Raw genomic sequence first — 12,763 nt, forward strand, 5'->3', positions numbered from 1 at the left:
ACAGCATGGTGTAGACTCATTTATCATCCCCCCACCAACATCTCTCTCTCTCTCTCTCTCTCTCTCTCTCTCTCTCTCTCTCTCTCTCTCTCTCTCTCTGGTGTCTCCATTCCCCCATTGCGAAGGAGCTGACTGCAGACTTTCTGTTGACCATCAGTCCCGTTTACTAATATGGAGCTCTGAGAAAACTCAATCTTTAGGCAGCATCTGAAATACACACACACACACACACACACACACACACACACACACACACGTTTATCTATCTTTGTAAGAGCTTATCACTGTCCCACATAGCCTTTCATGTCATGACATCAAAGAAACAAATGTCTACTTCCATTTACAAGAAATGTCTGTCAGAAAATTATTTTAATTACGTCTTACACAGCGACATTTAGAACGTTTTTACAGGCAGTTACACAGGGTGTGTTTAATTAAGTAGTCAAACAAGTTGCTGGTAAAGACAAACAATGCATTTAACATAGAAAGCTCCAAAGAGCTCAGAACTGCAGAGTTGGATGATGATGATGATGTAGGTTCATCACTCCGAGTGTCACATAGAGGTAGTCGACATGCCACAATCACCCATACACTAATACACTGATGCTAAAGTGCAAGGTGCCATCTGCCCACAGAAATCTAAATCTAACCATTTACTCATAATCTGGGGTTCAATATCTGTAGAAATAAAACCAAAACTATCTGCATTAGTTAGATACCACAAAGGGGCAAGTGAGAAAATATGTTCTGTTTTAAATGTGGCTGAAATAACCTTATAATAATACATGCAAGGAAAAATAAAAATAAAAATAAAATGAATTTCTTTTTTTTTTGCTATACCTTATTATCATTATTATAAAAACATTTGAACCACTAATCATATAAACAATTCTGCTTTATCCATGTTAACTACGGTATATTTACATACTTTTAATTCTCAAAATCTGCAACTCAACTCCAACTGCAGTTTCTTGTAAAAAAAAAAAAAAAAAACTCGAACAGGTTCCCATTGTAATAAAACTAAAAGCACACACTTTGTACTTTCAGTGCTAAAGGGAGCAGTAAGGTACGAAGCCATTTGTAAAGTCTCACTGCTGAAAAGTTCCTTGTGCACTCACGATGCATTAAGACTGTGTGACCCTTCAATGCTCCACACTCACCTCTAATGAAACAGGCTGTTTGGGGGGGTCATAAAAGTAACCAAAGCATTAGTCAACCACTCATGCAATTGGCTGGCACTACTGCTGCTCCCACTTACTGACAAGACAAATGGTATATATGAAAAAAGGGGGACATCTGTTGATTTGGACTGTTTTGATTTACAATTTTGCTTGTAATAGATGGCAAAAGTGTCCCTGTATTAAGCTAAAGGTCAAAGCACCATAATAAATGTACATATGTGCCTATTCGGTAATTTGGTCTCCTGTGCTAGTAAGTCTATTTTCTCCCTTTGTATACATTATATCCTATGAAAGTAGCTTTGTCTTCAGTATCCAGCTGTTCAGATTCCATGAAGTAGAAAGTGGCTTGAGGGATAATTATGTAAAGTAGAGGTAAGAAGATGAATATGTGAAAAGGCTTTAACTATCACCGGAAATTAACTTCACGTCGAACAAAAGCACGACAGACATAGCACCTACGAGACACTGTTTTGAGAATGTGCCTATTAAATGCAGATCCCTGGGTCTGGCACATGTTTGGGTCGTAAAGTGCACTGTTCATCTACCGATATGCTGTTGCATATTTATTGGTATTACATATTTGTGTGAGCAAGCAGGACGTTGGCAAGAAACAGCTGAATGATTCAGTCTGTTACCAGAAATTACAGCAATCTTGTTTCAATTTGCAGAATGGTATTCTATGAGCCTTTGCACATTATTGTTAAAAGGTATTATTGTGTCTGCATGAAAATAGGAACTGCAGTAAAAATGGAACGTGTGTATATACAGGGGTGTTTTTTTACTGATGCATACATTAATTCCTAGAAAATACATGCCATAAAAATGCATATGTGTATTTCCAGAATAAGGACTTCGACAGAGTGTGAAGGCTCATTGGTATTTTTCTCAGGTCAGCTAAAGTGTTTCTAGACCCCCTGGTGACCTGCTCTTTAATAGCCCCACATGAAGTAAGCAACGCACGCACACACACACACACACACACACACACACACACACACACACACACACAGATACACACCATGCATACCCACGCGCACAAACCTTTTATTGCTTTTAACTGTGCCTTTGTGTGAAGTGTTGCTGCCATAAGAGCTCTTATACGTCATCATTCGTCTTGACTTCCTGACAACCATTCAATCAAACACTGGCCTCCGGATTGTGCTGGAACCTTTTCCCACAGAGACACCTGTCACCATGGTAACCGAAGAAGTGTAGGACCCACCAATAAGCCAAAGAATGCAATGTTGTCTTTTTTTGTTTGTTTGTTTTTTTTACTTAGAAAACATCATCTCTATGTTAGTTCACCTGTATTTCTTTGTGGTTACTCCCCTGTGCTTCTCACTCTCACATAATGTTCTTGGGCTTACAAGTAATCCTGATGTGCCAGGTAGGTGTGGCAGAGTACAAGGTCTCCATTGTGAGTCCATCAGTTAGTCAGCCTGGGAAATCCCCACACTGCTTTTCTAAAACAGGCTGGTGCGACATGGGGATGACGTTTGATAACTTTTAAATGTTTGCCAAACATGCAATCAAAACTGAGTAAAGAAAGAGGGCGTGTGCTTTTCAAAAATATGATTAAAAGGTGGATATAGTGTAAAGTCAGATTTGGCCATGGTGTTTTGTTTAAGCATCCAATGGGGATAACAGTTTTTAACAATTTTCCAGTCTTGAGCAAGAGAGCTGCAATGTAATCATTCATGGAAATTGTGAACCGTCTGTGAATGTTCACTAAAATTGCATCAATTTTGCTTTACCCTTCCAACCAAGTTCCCCCCGGGGATCAGTAAAGTTTTTCTGATTCTGACTTTCGCTTGAACTGGTCTGTTTGTTATTGTGTCCAACCAAGTCTTGCTTAATGAGAGGCCTCGTTGTGATAGAGGTGACTTGTTCCCGTAAGACAACATTGGAAATGTGAGTGAGAGGGTTGAAGAGAGGAGTACATGCATGGAAGACTTTGTTGTGATGTACTACAGAGAGTGTAGCTTAGTCTTATGTAAAAGATTTCGATAATGTTGAAGAGGCTACACAAAATTTAAAGAAAAAAAAGGTAAGGCGAAAGGTAAAGAAAAAAAATGTAATCATTCAAAACACAAACTGCTTGTGTTCATTTGCCTAAAGAGTTCACTAAACAGTGGTCACATAACCTTTGAAACGAGCCACAACTCAACCATGAGGGTGAATTATGTACCCAAACCATAGGCGTGTTTTAGTAATTAAACAAATAGCTGACTCCCACTTAAAAAAAACCCCCAGTAATACAGGTAATTATCTAATTCCATCATAATCACACTTCGTCATGAAAACAGACAAACAGTAGTCAGGCAGTACTTACACAGGGTGTGGATTAATTCAGAAGACAAACAATAAAACAAGAAGCTGAAATTTGCTGGGGAACTGTATTATTCGCTGCATATTTCACATGTTCCAAACTACAGGCAGAAACTCAAATCTGCCAAGCCTGTAGTGAGGACTGTGAAGAGATGGACCACAGAGTCAAAGCTGGAGTTACAGGCCTGCTTTGACTGCACTGATTGGAGTGTTTTTGAGGCTGCTGCTACAGATCTGGACGAACTGACACTGTGACAAGCTACACCAGCTTTTGTGAGGACATGTGTGTGCTGACCAAAACCTTCTGCACATACAACAACAATAAACCCTGGTTCACTGCAAAACTCAGGACGCTTCGCCAGGCCAAGGAGGAGGCCTACAGAAGTGGGGACAGAGTCCTGTACAACACGGCCAGGAACACACTGACAAAGGAGATCAAGGTGGCAAAAAGGTGCTACACTGAGAAGCTGAAGAGCAGTTTCTCAGCTAACGACCCTGCGTCAGTGTGGAGAGGTCTACAGGACATAACCAACTACAGGAGACCATCCCCCCACACTGCAGTGAACCGTCAACTGGCTGACGACCTGAACGTCTTCTACTGCAGGTTTGAGATGCCAACTTCCACACCCATCACCCACTCCACCATCACACAACCCTCATCACCCCTCCCTACCCCCCCACCGTCACTCAGGATCTGTGAAGAGGATGTGTGTCAGCTCTTCAAGAAACTAAATGCCAAGAAAGCTCCAGGCCCAGACGGTGTGTCACCCTCCTGTCTGAAGGTCTGTGCTGACCAGCTGACCCCCATCTTCACCCAGATCTTCAACAGATCCCTGGAGCTGTGTGAAGTCCCCTCCTGCTTCAAACGCTCCACAATAATCCCGGTCCCCAAGAAACCAGCAATCACAGGACTAAATGACTACAGGCCTGTGGCCCTGACATGTGTGGTCATGAAGTCCTTTGAGAGACTGGTGTTGAGCCACTTGAAGGACATCACAGGACCCCTGCTGGACCCCCTGCAGTTTGCATATCGGGCAAACAGGTCAGCGGATGATGCAGTCAACATGGGACTGCACCACATCCTGCAACACCTTGACACCCCGGGGGCTTATGCAAGGATCCTGTTTGTAGACTTTAGCTTGGCTTTCAACACAATCATCCCGGACATCCTCCACTACAAACTCTCCCAGCTCACCGTCCCAGCCTCCACCTGTCAGTGGATTACTAACTTTTTGACTGACAGGAGACAGCAGGTGAGGCTGGGGCGGATCACATCCAGCACCTTTATACAAATGACTGCACCTCGAGTGACCCATCTGTCAAACTCCTGAAGTTTGCAGACGACACAACCGTCATCGGTCTCATCCGGGACGGTGACGAGTCTGCTTACAGACGGGAGGAGGGACAGCTGGCCCTCTGGTGCGGTCAGAACCATCTGGAGCTAAACACGCTCAAAACTGTGGAGATGACAGTGGACTTCAGGAGCCGCCCCCCCCCCCCCCCCCCCCCCCACACACACACACACACACACACACACACACTGCCCCCCATCACCATCCTCAACAACAACGTGTCTGCTGTGGAAACCTTCAGGTTCCTGGGATCCATCCTCTCCCAGGATCTGAAGTGGAGCCACAACGTGGACTCCATAATCAAAAAGGCCCAGCAGAGGATGTACTTCTTGCGTCAGCTGAGGAAGTTCAACCTGCCCCAAGAACTGCTGATCCAGTTCTACACGGCAATAGTTCAGTCTGTTCTCTGCACCTCCATCATTGTTTGGTTTGGATCGGCCACCAAACAGGACAAGAACAGACTGACACGGACAATCAGGACTGCAGAGAGAATCATTGGTGTCAAACTGCCCACTATCCAGGACCTGCACTCATCCAGAGTCAGGAAAAGGGCAGTTCACATCTCTGCAGACCCTTCACACCCTGCACATCACCTCTTTGAACTTCTCCCCTCTGGCAGGCGTTACAGAACTCTGTACACAAAAACAGCCGGACATAAAAACAGTTTCTACCCCCAGGCCGTCACTCTGCTGAACAATTGACCCCACCCGACACATCACACACACATGCCAAAGACAAATGCACCTTATGCACCTTATGTATATCATTGTAAAATAATATAACAAAGATATTTATAACAGCCTGGTCACTTTACTTTACACACTTATTTTATCTTTCTATTTTAAATTTCTCATATTTACTTGTTAACCTATTTTTAATATTACCTCTATTTTTTATCTTAAATTATTGTTCTGTGTTGTTCTGTTATTGTTCTGTTATTGTTATGTAAATGTTATTGTTATTGTTATGTTTAGGTTTGTCCTGTTAAATGTTTGGAAACTGTGAGCAAAGCATAAGCCGGAGTCAAATTCTCTGTATGTCCAACATACTTAGCAATAAACCTGATTCTGATTCTGATTCTGATTCTGATTCTGATACATGTAGTGATGTAATCCATTTTTAACTTAAAATATGTATTATAGACACAAATGCAATGCTACACTGAGAAAATTAGAGAACAACTTAAAATACTGTTATTTTTGTTATGTTCAGAATTTGATAGGATATTCCACCTAATTTGGGTGAAATAACCTTTTAAGCATACTGAATACAGCATGTAGCATTACATGTTTGGGATATGTAGGTTTTTTTTTATTTATCCAATGGTGACATGACTGTGAGTACCAAATCACAAACCACAAATGTCAACCTCATGGTGCTAGAGGAAAGTCAGGGAATCATCAAAAGGATTAGGATTTATCATATGAGAACCACAAATGTCTATACATATTTTAGTCTGGACAAAAGTGGGATGACGGACTGACATGCCATGTCACTAGTATGGCTGAACATCTAAAAATATGAAATGAAATAAAAAAGGATAACTTGTACTTAAATTCTGTAATTCATAATACATTTATTGATAAGTATTAACTTTTTACGCTGCAACCATTAGTATTATTTCAAAGGTGCATTCAGTTCTCTGTGATGGATTGCATGTCTACAGAATCCTTCCCAGTGCTGTAGTCTGAACCTCTGCTGCCACACGGCAGAAATCAACCAGCATGTCTTACATGGAGCCTACTTACTATTTTCACTTGACATCCTCTTTTCTCTGTGAGCATTTAAAGCAAGGGTTGGGCACAGGCAGTGACAGGGGGTCTGCTGAGATAGCCAGTGGTCTAATTAGAACCACATATCTCCATTCTCATCTGTAAAAACACTCGTCACACATGCTTTCTATACCAGCTGCGATTCTGCGGCAGAATTTGAGTTAAATGAAACCTTTTTTGCTGCAGGACTTTCAAGGCTGCTGAACAGCAACAAATAACACTCGGGAGAATTAAGGTGTTTTTTTGTTCCCCTCAGTGTAATGTCTGAAATTATGATTAATCACCTTGAAGAAGAGACTCTCACAGACAGTGAACAAGAAATGCGGAACAACATATGGCCATCGTTCAAAATGATGCTGGTTCATCACATTTGGTGTTTCTTGTGGATGTAAGGTGGGTATAATAAAATATTAACCAGGGTGAATATTTATGCATGTGTTTTCATTCATACCGGCTTTTGTTGTCAAAGAAGTGCTATGAACTGATTCATTACGCTGGAGGATCATGTTTACTCAGCTCGGCTCAGTATTATTTCTCATTTACAGCCCCTACGGTGCCTAGGCCCGTTCATGTTGAACGATGTTACAGCCAACTGCCAATCTGTACTGTGTTGTGCGGGTCTTGCCTGCTGACAAATGGTCCGGGGGAAAGGTCCAAGGAGAGTCCTGTCAGAGCCAGTCAGCACTCTATGTGCTGCCATTGCTGCAATCTTATGATATAATGGGGGGGGGGGGGGGGCAAAGAGTGAGACAGGAGAACAGATCGAAGGAGATGTTCACAAAATACACCCTTAAAAAGTTCACTTAAAAGCCCAAACTCCAGAGGTTCATCCCCTGCACCAGTCAATATATTTCTATCAAAAAAGACGCCGACATTGGAAAAGGATTTGTAAAGAACAGATGCATTCCTTGTAATGGATGCAGCAGGCAACATGCACTACCATAAGAGCAAAAGATGCAGTATGCTCAATGATGAGCACAACTCGCCGGCCTCTATCTATCTTGGAGCTGCCTCGGGGTTAACCAGTACGCAATTGAAAAGCCATCCACACCAGCTTGATTTACAGTTTTATTGACTGATTATTCAGGTCAAAACTGCTGAGTCTGGTTATGATCCAGGGAGAGCGAGACAGAGAGCGAAGGTTCAATTGGAGACTTGATGTTTGGCACAAGAGGAATAAAGGCTCTAATAATCCCATAATGTGAATGTGAGCTGTATTGCGTTGATTTGGATCAGGGGAAAAGAGGAAAAGGGTAAGAGGCTGGGCTCAGATACAGAGACTATTGCCAAGTAGCAGCACAGCTTTCATTTGTTTATTCACTATCAATGTTTAATTTATTGACCTGATGTCAGACCTAAGTACACATTTTGTATGCAAAACTTATACTTGTAATATTAGTGTGCTTTAGATGTAGTATTTACATCTTTTAAATTGTAGTTAAATAAAGAATGTGAATACTAAGTGCAACGCATGTTTGCATTATTTATAGTCTTTTCTATTATTCTGGGTACCAGGGTGGCAGATTAAAAAGCAACACAATCCTCCATTCAATTCAAATTCTCCCTGCTGACATGTCCTCGTGGAAGACACAGAATCCCTGTGAGGCAGAGTTGGAAAGTCACGCAGAAGTCAATTTGTCCTTTGGGAATCAAGCGAAGCTCCAAAAAATAATTGACTAAATCATTTTGAGGACATTTCTGCTTCATCACATAGAGCAAGACACAGGACGTCCTACAGCAAGGACTTGCATTTAAATCCACAATGTACACTGCTTTCACCTTAAAATTGCTGCTCCACCCTGATATTGCGCATTATGAATCATTTCATTGTAAACACCCCGCAGTGGTGCTCTAAATTCCAGATTTGGTACAACAGCCTGAAGTGGCTTGTGTGTAGAAAGCCCTGTCTTTGTGCAGCATACTACTGAAGCTATTCTGGTGGGGGGAGAGCACATACACTGGCAGCAATATCACAGTCAATGTTTTAGGAACAAGGCAGGAGAAGTAATACATCCATATACTTCCCTTCTTTCCTTCAAACAAATGTCTAGGTACATAGACACACACACACACACACACACACACACACACACACACACACACACACTTTAGTATCCCTCTCAGCTTGCGTTGCAACACTATGATAGAAAGATGTCTCACTCCAGGGGTGCAGTATTGCATTGTCAGAGGTGTGTGACAGATATTAATGTCATGGAGGAACATGATGGATGGAATTCCTTTATGATGTTGCTTTCGATCTCCGGCTCTGTCTCCCAGAGCCTGCCATGCTTCAGACAGCCTTTTAATGAGCTCTGGAAGCATCCATATCAGCTGACAGCCTTTCCTTAGCGGCCTCTTTGCCTAAAAAATGGTCTAATGGGCAACCCTTCTGTGAAGGAGATGGGGGAAGTCTCCGGCAGAACAGTCATATATCTGGTACACGACAACAGGAAACATGGAGTAAATGGAGTACATTATTGTTTCTTTAATTATGCATAAGAATAGGATTGTGGCAGTTAGCCACATGCTATATTCAACAGAAAAGTATGCAGAGTTTCCAGAATTAGAATGAGTATCACCTATAGCATGTGTCATTTTTCATTATACTATCTTGGTCATGCTGAAAGGAACATCTGACAGAGCTCTGATGAGAAATGATGACACTGCTGGATCATTTCTTAAACAGATAAGAATCATAATGTGTACCGTCTGTCTTACTCATATCACAACCCATAATATTGATACGGCTTTATTCTTGCATCCACATCTTATCCATAATTTATGCTAATTATATGCTGAGAGAAGATTGTGCTGGTTGATAGACAGTGTTTATAATCAGTTGTTGATAAGTGTTGTCTGCACTGATTATCTGTCCATTAAATAAAAATGATTACTGATTAGAAGAAAAAGAGATTGTTGCCACTGATTGCTACCTGGATCGCTTCTAAATATAGCAACTGTATCTCATAAACATGTTGATTTCTATAATTAGGTCAATCCATCAGAGAGAAAAAAAACATTAGAATCACTGTACATGACTTTTGTCTTTATAGTTTTTAATCTGGCTAATTTTTACACTGAGGAATTTAACATTTAGAAGCCTTTTACAAAGATATAGGGGAACCAACCCGTAATAGGAGACTGACATTATTAAGAGAAGCAAACGGAGAATGAGGAAAAGTTCTAAAGTAAAAAAAGTCATAGGGTGTATTATTAAAAACCAAACAACTCACGCCACTCTGGATGTAAAGCAGCAATTTCACAAATCCTGTCTGTGCCTCTGCAGTTCTACGGTTAAACTGAGCTGACACCTAGTGGTGGAAATAGTTACCAGCTGCTGTACAGTACTATACTCTTTTACCTTATGGTACTTCATTGATCCCAGTAGGGAAGTTCCATCTTGTTTGCCACCCTCCAGGCTGATCAGAGGTAAGGATTAATTAGAGAACAGCTTCCCTGGTCTTGTCGAAGGACAAATCAGCAGGGCTCAATAATAAACGCATGGTTGTGTGGTTGAAGGACGAATCCCCCTAGAAACAACCCCACCCTGGTGCCACAGGAATCCAGCTCTGCATGCAAATTAACTGTTCTGTTATCATTGCTACTGCTAAAAGCATTTTTGCTTCATTATATTTTGAGTATTAAGTAAAACAGAAATTTTGGACACTGTGTTCAATCATGGTACTCAGAGAGTAGACCTCCGCCAAAAAGCGTAAATTCCGTTTCTTATAACACGTCACATATGAAAGCAGCACAAATGGCCTATCTTGCAATGTTATCAACATTTGTGTATCCACCACGTGAGTCTGAGCTGCTCCAAAATTAAATGGATTCTTCTTTGTCCCATGCTACACTCTTCCACCAAGTTTCATTAAAAAGCAGGCCAGTAGTTTTTTCTGTAATCCTGCTGACAGACAAACAAACGAACAGACAAACCTAGCCGAAAACACAACCTCCTTGGCAGATGTAACAATACAACGTATCAAACTTTGTCATGGATACATCAACAAAGCCTGGACTTATTTCCATCTCTGTCGCTGGGCACCAACCTTCATCAAGATGGAGACAGGAATTCAGTGTCTGACATTAAGACAAAAAGTTTAAGAAATTAAAACAAAGTATTTTTAGAGAACAGCTAAGAAAAAAAGTATGAAAGATAACAGATTTATATAAGATTTATATCATAATAGATGATGCTTGTGAAGCAAGTTTTAGATGCAAACCAATGAAATGTATGATGGATAGACTGGGGGATAGACTGACTGTAAATAGACTGTCTGGAAATATACTTACTGTAGCCAGGGGGCAGGGGCGTTGGACTGGGGAGAAAAGAAGAATGAGTACACGGAGCCCTCATGTAAGGAGGGCCCACATACTAAAAAGAGTGGATGCAGGGCAGGGGTGTCAGACTGGAGGAATACAGGGAACTAATACAGAGCCCTCACAAAGATGAATAGCCTATGGAGAGATGCCTACTGTATCTACAGGGTGCAAGATTTTGTGCTTCACATTAAAATCCACAGATATCATTCATATATTCATAGATTACAAAGAGACGAAATGATGAATCATAAAAAAGTAGTAAAATGCAAACAAAACCCAAATCTCTCCAAAAGGAATTTCAGAAAGCTGTCACTGTCTTCAGCATGCTCAAGTTGCTTTATATACACTGTGAAGGTGCTGGGAACAAAGTTGATCCATATACAACACAAGAGGGCGCTATAGTTCTACAGGTGATCTTGCTATTTTTCTGGGCCTCATATGCTCCATCTTCTTGAATATAAACAAAGGAGTGTTTCAACGGCTTTTCTGTAGTATACTATGCACATCCTGTAAATGTATACTGTAGAAAACATTTTTCATAGTTCAACTAAATATGAGTTAATATGTATTGTCAAAACTTACTATTTAGTCTGAAGGACAAACTGAGGACACCCTCTGCTCAGAGGAGGTCAGTAATGCATACAACTATTTCCTTTCTGCAGGATATCTGTCCATCACAGGCCTCACCCCTCAACAAGTGAAATCATCCACTTCCTGTGAGCGCCCTCTCACTCACCTTTACGCTTTATTGTTCATCTCTGATGTGTGACGGTGTGCATCCGAGAATGTCTCTGTGCTGACGCATGATTGGTAGATCCACCCTGCTGTGCCCGTCTCCTCCAGGAAGTAGGCATTTCTTCCCAGTTCCTGTCTTCCTTGCTGACCCCACAGTCAAACATGTGCATATTTACAGGCAGGGGAGCAACGGGAGAAACACTTTAAATTCAGATAGAGCTGAGCCTAATGGCTGCATTGTAGGGACAGTGATATCTGTTGATTTCTGTCTGATCATACCAGGAAGGCATGGAAAGAGTAGAGATTATAAATAGGAGAGTAAAAGCATGGCAGGGCTGACAAGGTAGTCAGAGGAATCACATGGGTGAAAGGGGTTAGAAAATGTAAAAACAAAGAAATATAGCCCTGTTGTTCTGTCTTTCTGTTTCAAGGAATCTTGTGTCCAACTGCAAAATCGGCTCTATGATTGAACTGTGTTGAGTTCAGCATTAACAGTATCGACTGATGATTTAGAAAAGCAATCACAGCCCATAAATTGAGTCAGGCCTGGCTGTATCTGTGGACTGCATCTCTGCCTATCTTCAGAACCCAAAGTGGGTCCATTCTCTTGTTCCTCGTCCAAGGAAGTGAGGAAAGGGTCTACACGCTGGAGGCAGGAGGGTAAATATTTGTTTTGTGGTCTCTCAGTTGAGCTCCAGACCTCTGTGTGCCTCTTAAGAAAACTTTCTCCCGCACGGGAGCAACTAAAGCAAACAATCCCACATCAAGCCGTCTGGCTCGCCGTGGACCCTCGTGTGTTTGTTTGTTCAGACAGCCGCCATGACAGACGGAGGAACAAAAAACTGAAGAACGAGAGAGAGGGAACAAGAACTGGAGGAGGAAGACGAGGAAGAGGAGGAGGAGGAGGAGGTGGAGGAGGAGGTCAGGCTGTTTCATGAGATAGAGGACTGATGGAGGAATACACCACAGATGGTGTGCTTGTCCTATTCCCAAAAGCTTTTCTCTCTGCAGACATGGGTTGCACAGTATTTAAAAATAATTCTTAGCATATGTTGTAACCTGCTCGGTGTCT

This window comes from Echiichthys vipera (assembly GCF_963691815.1).
Source record: "Echiichthys vipera genome assembly, chromosome: 19".
Classification (NCBI taxonomy): domain Eukaryota; kingdom Metazoa; phylum Chordata; class Actinopteri; order Perciformes; family Trachinidae; genus Echiichthys; species Echiichthys vipera.